The 18,740-nt window shown below is 37.5% G+C and overlaps 1 protein-coding gene across 4 annotated transcripts in view; it reads right to left on the minus strand.

Annotated features, from left to right (window-relative positions):
• The window catches only part of lrrc8d (leucine rich repeat containing 8 VRAC subunit D), a 113,506-nt gene that overhangs the window by 29,330 nt on the left and 65,436 nt on the right, over positions 1-18,740 (minus strand). Inside the window, exon 1 of one of the 4 annotated variants that reach the window (XM_062978042.1) lies at positions 6,645-7,688. The exons of the other annotated variants lie outside the window; for them this stretch is intronic. The gene's annotated coding sequence lies outside the window, so the exon portion shown is untranslated. Of the gene's footprint in view, positions 1-6,644; positions 7,689-18,740 lie in introns of those variants that run through there. 4 annotated transcript variants of the gene reach the window in all.

The raw sequence follows: 18,740 nt of genomic DNA on the forward strand, positions 1-18,740 counted from the left end.
TTTTGCATGCTCTGTTTTATCCTGCTTGCATCTTACTTTTAACTGTTGGTTTGTAAAGTGTTTTATTTAGATGTTTGTTTGATGTTGTTTCTGTAAATGCGTATGACCATTGATCAGAGAATTAATAAATTGATTGAAAAGTTTGTAAAATTCATAAATTTGGACTCAGAGCAAGCACGCTCATCCATCTTAGATGAATAAAACCACAGCTGAAGCTGAGTGCATTCGCTTTCCATTTCTTGACCAGAAGTGCTTAGCCTTCAAGTTTTAAATGAATAATGAAGTGTTCTAGTTCAGCCATAGCTAATGGTCAGTCAGCATGTGCTAGAAAGCCAATGCAGATAGCCACACATTAAGGATTTATTAGCTCAGCCAGCCAAAACAAATTTGAGACAGTACAGTCTCTCCAACATTTTGTGTCCAATCACTTCTGCAGTGTCCAGAGTAGACACAATCAGGAGCAGCAGACCAAAAGCTTCCACAAGGCTGCCTTCAAACATAAAGAGTACTGAAAGCACTGAATGAATGCAGACAGAGGTTTAGAATGGCTTCGGTTACCAGTTAACAGCACTCCATATTTTCATACATAAATGGAAAAACTTGAATTGTCTTTCTAAACTTAAGTGAAGCTACAAGCGGAAGAATAAATTTGCTCTGTGGAACATCATCAATAGGATAATGAATGCTTTCATTACATTGCCTTTAACATCACCACTCATCACGGGGTAAAAATGATGATTTTTCATCCCAAAACAAGCCATTCATCTAAGAAGAGAAAAACACCTTTCGACTTCCCTTTAACAGCTTTAAATGTTTTATTTGTTGAAAATACAGACACAGCAATGTAAGAAGTCTGACCTCATCTCATTCTGCTATTAGCTTCATTCACTACTGTACTAAATCCAATTTTATACCCTACTTACTTGTCTTCAGGTCTTAAACCAAATGTCTTAAGAGGCCTTTAACTGGCTCCACTATACTCCCTTAAATTTTTATCACCCTTGTTATTATAGTGCATCAATACCCATAAATACATGGGAAACATAAAGGCAGTGACCAAATCCTATGGCCAAAGCTGAGATCAGGTACATAATCAAGCCAATAATAAGCTCAAAAGCAGCATGTTTGCTTCTCCTGGCAACAATTTCTTAGCATGTGTTTCTCCCTAAAACGTGTTCCTGCAAGCAAGTCTTGAATACACCATAAAGGCTAACAGAGCAGCTGTTGCTTAACCCATTCTGTTGTTTTGTGTATTATGCTTTAATGAAGATTTAGTCCCTTCTGTGGATAACACAAAACAAAATACCCACTGGCTTTTAAAATGCAGACAAATCCAAGGATACTTTTACTTATAAAATTTTGTACACGTACAACATTGTGCAGAAATTGTTCTCCCTAAAAAGTCATATCATACAAAATGAGTTAGGGGATATGCATCTAAATGACGAAAGTGCGGCAGATGTGTGAAAAAATCTCACAGCATCCCCGAAACGTGAAAGGGTGGCAATTTCTTATCCAAAAATTGCATACAAAATTGTCTCTTTTACCCTTAAGTTTCTACCCCAAGGCAAAAATAATGTCCATTATCACCCAAACTGGAAGAAATGTCACATCACTTCAAGTTATGAAAAGTATACCAATGCTACCCACCAGAATGGCATGGGGAAAAAACTTGCCCCTTGATCCTAACACCGTTGCCCACCCCTGCCCTAAATTTTGAACTTTAATGGAGCTTTGCAGTTCATTAGTTTTGCTTTTAAAAAAAAAGAGAGAGAGAGAGAGAAACTATCAACAGTCCATTAAACCCAAACACGAACGTACATGTGCAATGAGGAAGTAATTGCTTCATTCTGCCTTCTGGCACTGAAGATGCTGAAGAGTTTGCATATAATAAGTAGACAGAACTTATTTATGACTCCCCAAACCCTGGAGCTGGGCCTATAAAAAACAGGACTTGAATAGACTACAATATTAGAATCCTACTGGTTGGAGAAAGAAGAGAAAGAAGACCAACTGATTGTGTGGGAACAAGGATTGGTGATAAAGGTTCAGTGGAGACACCTTTTCCCCACGATAAGGCTTTCAGGAGTGAATTTCCCTTCCAAGGGATACATTTTTCTCATTTCCTGTTGTCTCACCCCCCCCCCCCCCATTCTTAACTATGAGTTGTATGTAATCTGCATGTTTGCAACTCAGGGACTGCCTGTACACAACCCAAGATGCCATAGCATTGAGACATGCCAGTCAAAGTGGTGGCAAACTGCATTCATTCAACAATGTAGATGCTCCCGCAGTTATCTGAACCCTAATTGTTTAATACGGGCTAATCATGTACAGTTCGAATTTGCAACCAGTCCTCAAGTTTCCGTCTGTAATGTATTAGTGCTCAGTGTGAAGTGTATTAGTGCTCAGTGTAAAGAGTTTTCTTTCGTTTTCAGATATACAGTTCATCTGGATAAATACTATTTTCTCTATAACAGTTCAAACATCATTATTAGCATGGAGAATCTATAGGGATTTCCTATCACATAGTCTTTTTACATCTCTCAAGTGCTATGCAGGGTCAAATACAATCTCTGGTTCCATTGCTGTCTATGCTAGAGATAACAGGAGCTATGCTACATAACCTGTTCATCCATTCAATTACAGATAAGAAGAGTTATGTCTATTGTTTTACTTTAATGCTTATTTTCATGTTTACACTGTAGAACAGTAAACATGACAACTGAAATTTTTCTGCACCTAGTTTTTCTTCCACAGAACACCATGTTCCTGGAAGGCCTGATAGATGAGACCATAACACTATCCAAAACTTGCATTTCATGATTTACAAAGAGGTGAATCCAAATTTTTTTAACAGCTTAGCACTTGTTAAGGTATGAAAAAGTATAAGACTATATAATGGGTTTTCTGCGAATTTCCTTCTATAGTCATTCAGTGCTAACTGCAGCAATTCACGCACACATGCAGACACACTAGATCGCAGTGCTTCCCAACCTTTGGTCCTCCAAGTGATTTGGACTTTAGTTCCCACAATTTCTAACAGCTGGTAAAATGGCTGGGATTTCTGGGAGTTGAAGTCCAAAACAACGGAAGGACAAAAGGTTGGGAATCACTGCTCTATTGGCTACTGGACAAGAGGTGGGAACCATTTTTCCATCGTGTGCCCCCAGCAGGCCATTTGAAAGCGCCTGAAATGACTCAACTTTACTTCTGGATGCCATTTTGGCTAATTTTAGCATTCTTTTTATTTTGGGTTTTGGGGAACTTTGGAGGGTTAAGGAAAGCAAACATTTGTGCACAATGGTCTAGTGGTCTGAGCAATAACCAACATCTCCAGAGATCCAGAGATTTTGGTTTGCAGTTTGGTTGAGGAAATTCACTGGGTGGCCTTGGGAAGGTATTATTATTATTATTATTATTATTATTATTATTATTATTATTATTAATATTATTATTATTATTCATATCCTGCTCTCTACAAAAGAGACCCAAAGCAGACAACAGTAAAAGTCACAAACTATCAGTCCCAGATAACCTTTTGGGGAAAAGAGGTTTATTCCCTGCTTGAATAACCAGAACACCAGATAAGAGAGCTGTGGAAACTGCTGATGATATTTTTGTGTTAAAAGAGGAGGAAGTAGTTTTGGACAAAGACCAAAGAACACGAAGATCACTGAAAGGAACAAAACAAATAGAAGGCAGTGGAGGCAGTTCAATAAGAAAATGAATACAAGCCAGAAGATGACAGGGCAACAAAAATAGAGAAATGAATAGGAGAGTTATCATGGGGGGTGGGGGGGGGGGTGGGATGTGCAGCAGGACAGAAGAAAGAATTAACTGTGAAAAGACAGCTAGAGACATGGGGTCAGGGAAAGATAATTCTAAGTAATAAAATAATACAGTAAGTAGGACAACAAACATACATATGGCATCATACTCAAAAGCAAGATGTGATAAAATAAAAAAGTCTGAAATAGTAACAAGACAATGGAAAAAATATCTACTCTTCCCTTTAAGGACACAAAGAGGCAGAATGAGAGAACAATAAAAAGTAAAAAAAAAACTATTCTGCTAAGAGTACAGGGGATCACATAAAGACCAGAAGACTACATACATCCACAACATAGAATATCGTTTATAATATTTCAGCACAGCAGCCATTCTTAGTAGCTCACATCTACACTGTAGAATTACTGCAGTTTGATCCCACATTACCTATCATGGCTCAATGTTATGGAATCATACAAGTTGTAATTTTTTGGGACTTTAGCCTTTTCTACAAAAGAGTACTGGTGCCTCACTAAACTACAACTCCAATGATACCATAGTAATGAGCCATGGCATTTAAAGTGTTATAAAACTGCATTCATTCCACAGTGTAGATGTACCTTGCGGTTGGTTGTAGGCTGTAATGCAGCTTGCAAGAGACAGAGGGCCCTTCCACACAACCATATAACCCTGAATATCAAGGCTGGAAATCCTACAGTATCTGCTTTGAACTGGGTTATCTGAGTCCACACTGCCATGTATTCCAGTTCAAAGCAGATATTTTGGGATTTCCTGCCTTGATATTCTGGGTTATATGGCAGTGTGGAAAGGCCCAGAGTGAAAGGAAGACTGCAAGAAAGGTATTGTTCCAGGTTTAGGTTACTTTCAAAGATGCCAAAATTAAATCTTTAACTAAACAGCATGAGGTTGTTAATAAAGCCAGAAGCTAATCCATCTCTTGCTGCACCAGAACTTTTCCCTTGTGTACTGCTCCACAAATGAAATTCCCTACTTCCCATTCTCTGACCACATCAGAAATGCTGAGTAGGAGACTTGTGTAAAGCAAGGACTAGATTGCACACACTACAAATGCTTTCAAGTGTTATTTATATGAAGAGAAAGACCTGAAATCACGTTAAGCCCTGATCATATAAACAAGTCAAGAGGTTAATCGCAGGGTGCAGCAGGACCAAGGGCTGCTGGAGTCGTGACTCATCTCTGTTTCATCTCCGGGTAAGTGATCCTGTCAACAACAGCAAGAACATCGCTTTGGATAAAGAGTTCAATCCAAGAAGACAGTGCCGGAAAAAGGCATCTGGCTACATCCCCCACTCCTACTGTAAATAACAGATGCAGAACCACAAGTGATATAGCTCTCCTTAGCCGCTCCAAGCTTGCTAAGTTTTTATAAACCCTTAGACCTTACTAATCTTCATTTTCAATAAAAGAGGATAAAGACTACCAAATCTACAAGGTTGAAAACAAAAAAATCGATAAAGGACATGACTACAGGATAGAGGATAAATAGATAAATTTCTAAACAATGTGAGCACAATCCAAGTAAACAAGTTTTTCTTCCAAAGGAATGGAGGTTAGTTTCTGATGACCTTCCCACACCCCTTGGGATCATTTAGTGCTTGAAAAAATACTAGAAGCAATGCAGTCCTTTTGGGCTATTGGGCACAATCTTCAAAAAATGTATTTATTGCAAAGAGCAATCTTGTAGTATTCGTCAGTGAATTCCGTGGGGACTTTACATTGTGATCTTATCTAAAATTTGGAAAAATAGCATCATGACTAGTTTGCTTACTGATTTTTTTCCTTCTTCCCATTTCAAGTATTTATTTTAAAATCTGATCTGTCTCCTTTCACTCATTATTTGAGTGAGCTCTGTTGCCCTGTGTTCCAGTTTTCAGCTTTTTAAATTAAATACATGTGTCATTTATTGAAAACGCATGGAGTGCATAAGAGGACAAAGCATTCTAACACTGAAACTATTTGTTTTATAAAGGAGATTCTCAGGGTCCTTAAAATGTATTGATTTACTGAAAAAGAATAAGAGGTCAAATGTAGAAATCTGTGGAAGCAACAAGAAGCGAATTCTCATCCCTGATGGCCTCAAGATATGTAGGACTACAATTCCCAGCAGCATCAAACCACCATGATTATTAGTGATACTTTCTCAGAATGATGAGAGGTGCAGTCCCAGAGTGATTGATTTATATTCCTTTCACAGATTATAACATTTTGTTCAGTAAGATTACTTTAAGTCTGAACTCCTCAGGACGGTAAATCCTGAAAAAGTTGTGTTGCTTGGAAAGAAGTAGGTTTATGAATTATACAAACACACTATCTACATCAAAACTCTACCAATATCTCTACTACCGTTAAGTGTATTTGGCTCCTACTGCAACAGTTTTGTAATATAAAACAGCTCCAAAATTTTTATTGCCAATATTAGCAACACAAATGCAAGCTAATTACATTCTACAAAGCTTTCATTAGAACATTACTTTCTTTCAAAGTCCAAAGAAGATGGTCAGAGCAGGAGGTGCACAGCCAGCATGTAGTAACAGTATGCATAGCCCCTTACTTAGTCTTCCTTATACATCAATCTTTCCTGTTAAAGTTATAATTTAAGATAAGGTTTTAACATTAGGAATGTTGAGGTAAACACTAAACAGAAGGCTCACTCAATGGCCAAGAAACAAGATTGGTATTAGAGTCACTAAAAAAAATAAAAGATTTGGATTTTGGGTGTATGTGGTTTTTTGTATTTTCAACAATATTGCTCCCCAGCACTTCTTGAAAGACGCTGTTGTAGTGTGCCTTCAAGTTGTTTCCAACTTATGGCGACCCTAAAGATAACCTACCATAGGGATTTCTGAGGCTGAGTGAACATATCTTCTCAGGGTCACCCCATTGTTCATGGCCAAATGGGGATGTGAACTCTGGTCTCCAAAATTGCAATCCAACACACAAACAACTTCATCATGTTGGCTCTCTCTGCAGTAAGATTAATGAAAGGTCAGCATTACTCAACTAAATGATAGTGTACTCTCATCATGCACCCTCTTGTTTCGCAGTTGGTAGCCTTTTATCTTTCCGACTTAGTAAGATTAGTGACAGATAAATAAAAGGCTACCAACTAGAATAGAATAGCTTTATTTGTCATTGTGCTATTGCACAACAAAACTACATGCCTTCCCCCACATACACCACAAACAACACATCCATCTCATCACACTCCCAATACCATCACACAGCCCCCAATGCCACATCAGTAAGAAACCATGGAGTTAAACATAGCCACTGCTCTGGGATAAAAGCTACCCTTCAGTCTGTTTGTCCTTGTCTTTCTCACCCCATACGTCTGCCAGATGGCAATAATTTAAAAGAAAAGAAAAGAAAAGAAAATGCCGGGTGAGATGGATCCCCAATAATGCTCTGAGCTTTCTTAGGGCAGCGGGAATTATAAAGTTCTTCCAACGAAGGGAGAGGGCAACCTCTCCTTTCTATCTTCTATAAGAGTACTGATAAAAATGCAGCACATTACCCTGTTAAATATTGTTCTACACATCTACTTAATCTTGAAATTCCTATTTAAATAAAAAGGCCTTTGTTTGTAAAGAAAAAAAATAGCAGAGAAGGGATAGCCCAGTTTCATGTGAGGGGCTCTTTAAACGTATTCTATTTTAGGTGATAACTTTTCATGGAAGCAGCAGATGTAGTTTTCACAATAATGCCCCCAGAGACACAGAATTATAATACAGGACATGTTGTGTACAGGACATACAACAGAAAAAGACAGACTTCCTGCTCCACAACACTTAAGACTGCCCCCCATAAGACAAAACAGTAACACACAAATCCCAAAGACACTCCTTCATTTCTCCTTGCCTTTAGGACAATTTTAACACAAACACTTCTTCAGAATTAATTTTGCCATGAGAACTCTAGCATAATGTTGCTGTGAGTTGGCGCTGACTTTAACTCATACAAAAACAACAGGTTTTAAATACCTTTTTTTGGAAATTGCTTTTTCTACTGTTGTTATAGCTGTATTTTATTGCCGACTGTAGATTAACCAGCATGTGGGGCAACCTATAAATGTTTAAATAAAGGTGTCAGCCTCCATCAGATTAGTATGTTTTTGTTCAATAATGCTGCTATCTATTTCAGATACTAACAAACACGTCTTTCCTTTATGGAAAGAAGAACCAGTCAACTTTTTTATACCTTGAGAGTTGGGCAGAAAGACCTATGATTTGCAAACTGTGTTCTCAACAACTTATCTCCCCAAAATGTTACAGATGAAGGAGATACTTTTCTCTCTGGCAAATGTAAAAGCCCTCTATTAATTTTATATCCTTCAGTACCTTGGACAGCATCTTTTTTTAAAAAAAGAAGGGTTAAAAAGAAAATCAACATTCTTCAGTGACAACTAAAGCCACTTTATGTGTGTGATGCATGCTCCATACAAACCGAACCTGTGTGTAAGGAAAAGCATTTATACTCTCACACATGAAGGGAACTAGTGACGGTTTATTTTGCCATGATTATAGCAGCAAACTCACTGGCTGCACCAGAGTTTAGTGCTGGAGCAAACATTATGGACGGTGACAGATGTGCTGTTATCGACCACCGTTCAGAGCATCATTTGCCCTAACAGCAACCAGGAGTTGCATGGTTTGCAGATATCAGAGGATCCATGTGCTAGACACTTCAAAACATCCTCCGTCTGCCCTAAGCACATACCATAGTAATTCATTCCCTGTTGACATAGTAATATTTTGCCTGCTGAGATTCCTGCTTTTTATAGCACCTGCTATCTGTATGTCTCAAGCACCAAACATTCACACACACAGAGAGAGAAATTGCATGTATTGACTTTCTGCTTTTTATCAATCCTCCGAGTGACCATAAAACCTCAGCAGGAGCAAAAGTAAAACAGCTTCATATGATATTGTAATTTCATCTAAGGAATTATACAAGGAGTAAACAGAGTTCATGGTAAAAACCAGGCTCAAATATTTTTTTCTTCTAGTTGCAAAATTTAAGGAACCTTGCTCATGGTTGGCCTTCAGGAATGGCAAAGTTCAGCTGAACTAGAAAGGAGCCCTTTGTAGTTGGCAAGATGATGGGCCGAACACACACACAAGGCTATGCCTCCCACATCCCAGCAACATTTCCTTTTTATCTGTGATTTAAAGCAAAGGCTAAGTGAAAAGTAAATGCTGTCTTTTTGTCCTACAGTGCGAAGTCAGAAATGTGGGAAGAGCAAATTCGTTTTTAAAGAGACTTTGGTCTTTTGTACATCAGGGTCTTGCTAAAGTATGCTGTCAAGGGTTTATTCAACTCAAGGGGAGTGTCTCAGCACTAAAGATCAACAAAAGGAACCCTACAGTTTGGCTCAGTGCAACTAACATTTTCTTCTGGTCAAAGGTATCAAAGATACCAAAGGAAGAGGAAATAGGACCACATAGGTAACAGCACACTTTAAAGAATTTGAGAGCATAAAAAAAATAAACTCTCATAATTCCAAAACAATTGAGGCACTATGTTTAAACAAAACCTAGCTTTTCCTTAGAATCGGACACAATAAAGATGGTCAACATGTTTAGTTTTCGATTTGATTTTGGAATCCAAAGTTTTAATAAGTATCAGCATCTTACAATGCTAGGAATAAATTAATGACTCAACCCTGAATTCTGTGTATGCAAACATTTATAGCCACATTTAGGACCATTACATAGTTGTACCAAAAATATGTGCCAGCAGTTTTTATGTTAACACCCAAGGAAACATAGCTTTAGTGCTTTGGGATAAAACACTGCCTAGAATATAGTATGACTTGCTTATAATTAAGACTTTGAAAACTGGAATACATGAGCTGCAGATCAGTTGACCGGCCAGTCTCTTTCATGTATTTTCCCCTTTCTTGATAAAACCTTTGAATAAATATATAAAGACACACTGTGAAGCCAAGTACAACTTTTGCTACTGAATATCAAAGACCCTTTCTTCCAAAGTGAAATAGCCCTTGACTGCTTCTGAAGGCAAGGCTACAAGGACTATTTTCTGATGCAGCAAATAAATATGCAGTGTTTCTCCTAAAAGCAAAAGGTGAGATTTCTGAGTGCCTACATTTCCATCAAAGTCTTGAAATATCACTTCCATATGCCAATGAAACTATAGTTTCAGGAATAAATTGAAGGTGAGGATTCAAAAGAGTCACCTTTTTCATAATTCTATGACATGAAGCATATGCTATGTCATTCAAAATGTCAGAAACATGCCATTACCGGCCTATTAATGCCAAACTTATTTGAATTTACGAGATTACTAGAGAAAATAGCATATCTGAGGTAACTGGGCAACATGGGAGCTTCCACCATTAAAAAATCCAGCATGAACAGAAGACAAAGATGTGAGGATGACCTTTAACAAATCTACTTTTGCCATAGAAACTAACAAGTGTTAATGTTTAATTATTAAAATCACGACTGGCTGTACTCGTGACTTTTTTCTGAAGAAGGAAAAAGCACAGAGAGTGCTCTGTTAAAATTTGGGATGTATCTTAATTCTATACCAAAGATTATGAAGTACAATTCTACAAATAATTAAACAAGATCCATTTTTGATATGAAAATTAGTTGGAGGTTTGGACACTAATATTTACAGAAAACCTACAGGTGTCAGCTCCTTGCAAAATGATAGCTACAAACCTCAGCACTTTAAGAATAACTGTCCATATTGTTAAATGCTTACACATCAAACTATATTACTAACTGCCAATATTGTTGTGTAACAAATACAAGATAGTGCTAAACTTGAAAAAATCTGAAGTAGATCATGCACATACAGCAAAAATGATCATAAATGAACTTTCAAAAAAAGCAAGCAAAGTCAGGATAAAAAGCTAGATACGATGGCCATACTTTTAACATCTGATGTTCATACTATTCACATCACAGATACAAAAAGTACTGAGTTTTATTTGAAGAGATCATAAAACTGCTACAGTGTTTTATTTTAAATATATGTTTAACTCTGAAATAACAGTAAATGCAACAATAATCATTTGCTGTTGTGTGCCTTCGAGACATTTCTGAATTATGATGACCAGTCTGCTTGGAAAGATATATTCAGAGGGGTTTTTGCCTTGGCCTTCCTCTGAGGCTGAGAGAGAGTGACTTTCCCAAGGCCACCCAATGGCTGAGAGGGGATTCAAACCCAGGTCTCCAAATTCAGCCTTGCTGATTCTCAACAATAATAACAATCACAGTAAAATGAGCAACCTTTCAGCATTACTATTGCTGCCTTATTTTCTCCCCAATCCTTTGAATAAGAACTATATTTTATTGTTACATGTTTAACTACTGTGTTGTGAGCAGTACAGTATTTAGATAATATAGTGCTCCTGCAATTTATTATAACTGGGATGACAACTAGGAAAATGTGAACAAACATTTGTGAACATAAAAGTTGTATTGGAACAGTTTACATACAGAAAATGCTTGTAAAGCACTTTTATGTTTAAGCATGGGAGAACAACACGGGGCAAGAACATGCCCAACAGGGATTATAGGACCTGTAGTCCACCTCATTTGGAAAGTCAAATGTTCCTTATGTGTTACAGAATTAATCTGATAACTGTCAAACATGTGACAGATAAATATTTTTTTAACATGATAACATTTTAAAAACAAACATAAGTTAACCACCAGGCATAGAGTATTTCACGTGATTTAGTTAAGGTTGTTGTCAGGTTTTTATAAATATTATAAATTTTATAAATAAAATTGACTTTACACATTAAAGTCTAGGATATGATTTTAAGAGACATTTAAAAACTGCCAAAAAGAACCTCCCATGGCTCATACACATACAGTGGAACAAGATAGCACAACTGACCTTTTGATCCTCTTGGAATTAATCCATAAAACTTGCCCAACCATGAGGGTTAACTAATTTTAGGAATGCAACCTTCTACGGGCGAATTAATTCTGCTTAAATCCATACCAGACAATTCTCGGATATTAAAAAGTAGTTTTTTTCCCCTCTGAATTCCAGTAAGATTATTTTTCCCATGTAGAAAAGATTGCTCTCCATCAAGGGTATCTGCTCACAGGATTTTTACAGGAGAGGAAATAAGCTTTCAGAGCCAATGTATGTTCCTGATTTCAGCAGACAGTAAGGTGAACTGTGTCATCTTTGCCATGTCTGCTCACATCTGCTTTCCTCTCCCCACCCTCCTCTCCATTTAAGGATTGTCTGCTTTGGGAACGGTGATATAATTCGGGTCCCTGAGCTTTATCCACTGAAGTGTTAGGGATAAGAAGCAGGAGGATTCTAGTTAGCCCTCATCCCGTAAGACCAGAAACTTCCAGCTGCATTACAGGTTCAGGGAAGGACATCAGACTACTTCCCCGAGGCCCAGTGAGGCATGTTTCCGAACACGGGCATCACATTTCCATCACAGCTGGTCCTTAAAAGAACTCTGTAACATTAAAAATCGGTGACTCAGCCGCCTTATTCTCCTTTTCTTTCCCCACCCTTCCCTCCTCCTTTTGTGCAGTGTTTTTTTTTAGACCGCGAGTCTGAGAAAAAGGACTGTCTTAATTTCATCCACACTGTGAAAACCCTTCTGATCTGAGAGTAGAATGTGTGTCTGCACATATGTATATTAGGATTGCCAGAGTGAAAGTAGGAGAAGTCTCTTATACTTTTAATGGCTGCATAGAAAAGGGAATTTCAGAAGGTATAACTAGTTATCTGGTTGTGTGACAAGCAACACTTTCTGAAATCCTTCCACACAACCATTAAAGTTACAGGAGATGTCTCCAGTTTTCTCTCTGGCAACCCTAATGGATGTGTGTGTGTATGTGTATTCATTTGTACCTGTTTTTATGTACAAGCAGTCCCCGATTTACAAAATACAACTTATATATGACTCCTAGTTACAAACAGGGGAGAGAACAGGAAGTTCCCATTCCCTCACATAAGAGTTTTTGTTGTTATTTATTCATTCAGTCACTTCCGACTCTTCGCCACGTCAGAGCTGAGCTTCCTGTCAGCCGTCGCCACCCCAGCTCCTTCAAGGTCAAGCCAGTCACTTCAAGGATACAATCCATGCATCTTGCCCTTGGTCGGCCCCTCTTCCTTCTTCCATTTTCCCCAGCATTATTATCTTCTCCAAGCTTTCCTGTCTTCTCATTATGTGACCAAAGTACTTCATTAGACAACAAAACAAACTTAACAGGAATGTTCACTCTTGCCTATGCTATCCAAAGGTAAAAACAAATAATTTTTTGGCTGGAGTTATACTTAAAATATGTATCTGTTCCAACTTACATACAAATTCAACTTAAGAACAAACCTACCGAACATATCTTGTTCATAACCTGGGGACTGCCTGTATATATTTGTCTATGTTTATGTACATATGTATCTTTTTAATAATCACTTAAGCAGGTTAACTGCATAACTTAACTCCATGGTATTATGATCTTGTTCAAACATGACTTGGCCAACAAAAATCATACAGCAGTGATTCTCAACCTGAGGGTCCCCAGATGTTTTGGCCTACAACTCCCAGAAATCCCAGCCAGTTTACCAGTTGTTAGGATTTCTGGGAGTTGAAGGCCAAAACATTTGGGGACCCACAGGTTGAGAACCACTGTCCTACAGTGAGGCTAGAAGGAATTCATTTTAGGTTCTTCCTTGCACTTGCTTCCCTTCAGTTAAAAGGTGCCCTGGGGTGAGATCACCTGGAGCCTTTTCCTGTATACTGCCTGAAGTGGAGGTGGAGGAGAGAATGAGTAAGCCTCAAACATAATGTATATTTACATTCCACTATTATACCACTTGGATACTGCTTTAACTGACATGGCTCCACCCTATACCCAAACTCATTGGATTTTGTGGCAAGTAAGTGCTGGATCCATACTCCATACTCCAGGAAATAATGCCCAGCTGCTCACTGGAGGGAAGGTTATTAGCGGCAAAGATGAAGTATTTTGGCCACATCATGAGAAGACAGGAAAGCTTGGAGAAGACAATGATGCTGGGGAAAATGGAAGGAAAAAGGAAGAAGGCCAAGGGCAAGATGGATGGATGGTATCCTTGAAGTGACTGGCTTGACCTTGAAGGAGCTGGAGGTGGTGACAGCCGACAGGGAATTCTAGTGTGGGCTGGTCCATGAGGTCACGAAGAGTTGGAAGCAACTGAACAAATAAACAACAACAAAGTGCTGGATCTGGTTAATACTTGAATGGGAGATCACTAGCAAATACCAAGGATTTATAGGTAGCTAGAAAATAATTTTGTTTGAAATCCTGGAGAGGTACTGCCAGGTAAGAATGAATAATTCTGAACTTGCATCAACTTCCAACTCCAGGGCATTAAAAGTCACAAGGGCTGAATGTCTTTTGAACATAGGAAAGGACAGCTCCCCCGCCCCACTTATGTTATACTGTGCAAGCGCCTACAGGTATGCACAGAAAGGTAAGCAGCTGGTCTTTTATATAATAAAATGGCAAGTCACTGTCTGCAAAACATTAGAAAAACAACATGTACAATACCTGTATTTTCCTAGGGAGTGAAGTAAACCTCTATTCTAAAGCTTTTAGTACTGCACATAAAATAATTGGACAGTGGAACTGATGCTAATGGAAACACTGACATAATATGAAAAGATTGCATTCCCATTTTCACACAGCTTACAACCGTATTCAAGCACTCTTATCCAAACAATAATTTCTGACCTAAGCGGAAAGAGTTTAAAATTATCAATTGTGATTCTTCCCAAGAGATGCAATGAACCTGCTCATCTAAGGACTGAGTACCATATTGTTATGTTGGCTCTTGCATATTTTAACTAAAGTTGCTTTCCCTGAACTGTACCATGAAGAACATTAGCAGTCACTAAAGAGGTGTTCCTTCCACAGGATAACATCAATAGAGGGTGAATGTCTGTTTATAATGCCTCCATCCAAGCAAGAGACCTCAAAATTGGGTCACCTATTTCAACTTGAGTTACTGACTTAAATTTCAAAACTTTCAACTTTGTAGAATTTCAGTCTGAAATGCTTGATTTTGTACAGCCTAAACACTGACATCTACTACTACCAATTGTCCTTATACTTATCGACATAGATTGTTTGGATTACTCATTCAGATCCTAGCTTTGAAAGCAAGCCATAGTCCTTCTACAGGTCATCACGTAGCACCTACAACTGATAGCTTCCTCATCAAAGAGGAGATGATTCCTCTCTGGGTTTTATTCTGAACTCCGGTGCAGCTATCCGGAATGATGAACCTATTCTGAAGATGAAGTCAAGCAAACTGGAGAGCTCTTCTACTTTTCAGAGAAAGAGCTAGATCAGAGAGAGGGAGCATCTCACTGATATTGAAGCCACCAGACACTGTTGTACAACCAACTGGAAAAAACTAATAATGATATGAAAGCCAAAGCTCATGACTTACAATAAATCAGAGCTTTCCAAACTGCATGTCACAACACGTCAGTGTTTTGGCTGCAGTGTGTAGGTGAGTTGCAAGAAATGACAAAAAGTATTGAAAATGCATGTTATCTTACAAATCATAGATTTTTAAAAATATAAATGAAAGGTTTTTGTGAGATATGTTGTGTCCCAACACATTTTGCTATTACAATTTATTAATGTGTCTGCTTCTCTTAATAAGGCATTGGTTTAAGCTCATAAAACTGAATTACTGTGTCACAAAATGATGCATGTCTAAAATGTGTCACTAACATATGTTTGGAAAGCTCTGCAAAAGGAGTGGAAAATGCTGACTTTGTGGTAACAGAAACTCATCTACAGTGTTTCCTTGTGTGTACACTACACAACCACATTTTTCTACTAGAAATGTATGTTTAAGGCTTCCAAACAAAAAATACAAAACATTACATAGGCAGATCTCTGTTAACGAAGCTTCTTACAAAGAAGATTATTTCCACAGTCTGCTCAGTCCTCCCTTTTCTTCATCTTTCAACTGTCTATCTGTAAGGTTTTTGGCTACATTGGCACTGAGGGCATGGTGAAGGAGGGCTAGAAAAACACAGATTTTCCCTGTCAGGTTGCAGCAGTTATATTTCCAGTAAACAATGCAATGAAGTTTAAAACAGGGGGAAATGGAATTTTATTCTAATTAAATCTACTGTAGCTGTATGTGTTTGCTTACCATAGGTAAGATAAAGCTCCCTCCAGAATCTCTTACTTAACATGCATTAAATAGAAAATAGGGAGAACACATAAGCCTGTCTTACCAGCTCCTTCAAGTATGTTAAAAATAGGATATAAGTTTGGCCACCAAAATGGAAATCATAAGGTGGAAGAAGCTGAAAGGAAAAAAATCATCCCAGGTACATTTGGAAAGAAGCTTTAAAATGATCTCTGAAGATTAACAAATATCTTCTTTATTTATGCAAGACTTATTTCACCTACGGTAGTTGCTGTACTTCATTTGTGCATTTTATTAGTTTAGACTAAAAAAAATGGCTGAAGCTTACTGACTTACTACTCTATTTTAATATGTAAGAACTGTGAGGAGAGGCAGGAAAGAAATAAAATTATTGTTATTGTTATTTGATACACAACAAGATTAGTACACAGCAAACAAGATCACCATGCTGGCTATTGTATTGGATCAAATGTCGGACACTTCCCAAGTGTCTAGGACTATGTGATGTATCAGCGAATAATGTGTGCAGATCCGAGTAGGGTGGCCTTTTGCAGCTGATAGATGGTAATTTTGTCAGAGCCGATTGTTTTTAAGTGCTGGCCAAGGTCTTTAGGCACTGCACCCAATGTGCCAATCACCACTGGGACCACCTTTACTGGTATGTACCAGAGTTTTGCAGTTCGATCTTTAAATCTCCGTATCGTGTAAGCTTTTCCAGTTGCTTCTAGTCGATTCTGCTGCTACCTGGGATTGCAACATCGACGATCCATACTTTGTTTTTTAACAAGATCATGAGGTCAGGAATATTGTGCTCCAAAACTCTGTCAGTTTTGTTGTTGATGTTGTTATTATTATCCTATTCCTATTCATATTCTTTCCAAGTTATTTCTGGTACCAATTTTTTAAATTAAAGAAGTAATGCTCAGAAACACATTTACTAATTAAAGCATACTTGTAATAAATAAGTTATTGCTTTGCAATTGTTTACACAGTTAAATGATCAGAGTCATAGGGGAAAACTGAAGTATTGGTACTTTTGCATAGAATCTGTCATATTCAGCAGCAGTCTAAGTATGTATCTATTTATGTGATTTATAACCTGCTTTCTCCCATTCCAGTTTTCACATAACTAAAAGATCATTTACTAGCAAAACTATAATAAAACACCATTACTGGAATATAAATTTAAAGGTAAATTAAATAAAAATTAAATATTGAAATATAAACAAAACATTTTATACTATTAAAAGATAAATTAAAACACTGAAAATTCTCAAAAATAACAATAAGTGACATTTAAAAGTCCATCTCATCCATTTAAAATCTTTACCTGTATTAGTCAGACAATTGCTTAAAGACCTGTCTAAACAAAATGGCCTTCCACCAAAAAACCCAACAGTGAAGCAGAACAGCATGGCCATCCATGAAAAGGTAATCCATAATTGGAGAGCAGCAAGAATGAAAAATTTCTCAACCTTATAGATGAAGCTTTTGGAAGTGGGGGGAAAAAATTCCAATCAGGTTTGTGCTGTAATAGAATATCTGACTGAGCAGTAGAAGTCACGCTTCACACAGGAACATGCTAAATATTATCACTGGCAAAGACCCAGAGAATTTTTAATGAACAGGGGAAGTTCTGGCCATATTATTTAGAAGCATTAGATGCCTCTAAATTGGACCAATCGCCCTCAATGCCTAGGGCAGGGGTCCTCAAACTTTTTAAGCCGAGGGCCGGTCCACAATCCTTCAGACTGTTGAGGGGCCGGATTATCATTTGAAAGAAAATACAAACAAATTCCGATGCACACTGCATATTTGTCTTATTTGTAGTGCAAAAACAACAACAACAACAAGAACAATGAAAGAACAATACAATATTTAAAAATAAAAACAATTTTAACCAACATACATTTATCAGGATTTCAATGGGAAGTGTGGTCCTGCTTCTGGCCAATGAGAAAGTTAATTAGGGTTGTTGTTTTTGTTGTTGTTGTTGTTGTTGTGTGCCTTCAAGTCATTTCAGACTTTGGGTGAGCCTAAGTCTAAAAATTATTTATTTATTTATTTATTATTTACTGCATTTATTTACTACATTTGTATCACACCCTTCTCACCCCAAAGGGGACTCAGAGTGGTTTACAAATTATATGTATTATTATATTATTAGCATAGCACAATATTAGCATTATATATTACTATATTGAACTATACCACTATACTGTAATATTATTAGTAATATTATATGTAATGTAGAATATATAATTAATACTATTGTATGGTATTATTAGTGTTATATTGTATTATATTATAATATTATTATCAATATTATATGTATATACAATATATTATATTATAAAACTGAGGGCGGGGGCCAGGTAAATGACCTCGGAGGGCCGCATCCGGCCCCCGGGCCTTAGTTTGGGGACCCCTGGCCTAGGGCAATAAGTGGCCAGTAAATAGAAGGGCTTTCTTTCTTAACCATCAGCTGGAAATAGGAAATGAAAGATGCTGGGTATCACAAGAGGTACTTTGAGAGGAGATGCATGAAGGTGATGGGCAATCTGCAAATCGATGCATACAGATTTTGAAAAACGTCAAGACAAACAATTTTGTATAGCTGGCAGAAGCAGAGATTGGCTCTCTAAAGGTAATTTTGTAAATCTGGCCTTAAAGAGACAATTTTCAAGATGTTGTAGAGTGAGACTCTCAGGCCACCTCTACACTATGTTGATAATCTGGATTATATGCCAGTGTAGAAG

The sequence above is a fragment of the Anolis carolinensis genome, chromosome 4, assembly GCF_035594765.1.
Source record: "Anolis carolinensis isolate JA03-04 chromosome 4, rAnoCar3.1.pri, whole genome shotgun sequence".
Classification (NCBI taxonomy): domain Eukaryota; kingdom Metazoa; phylum Chordata; class Lepidosauria; order Squamata; family Dactyloidae; genus Anolis; species Anolis carolinensis.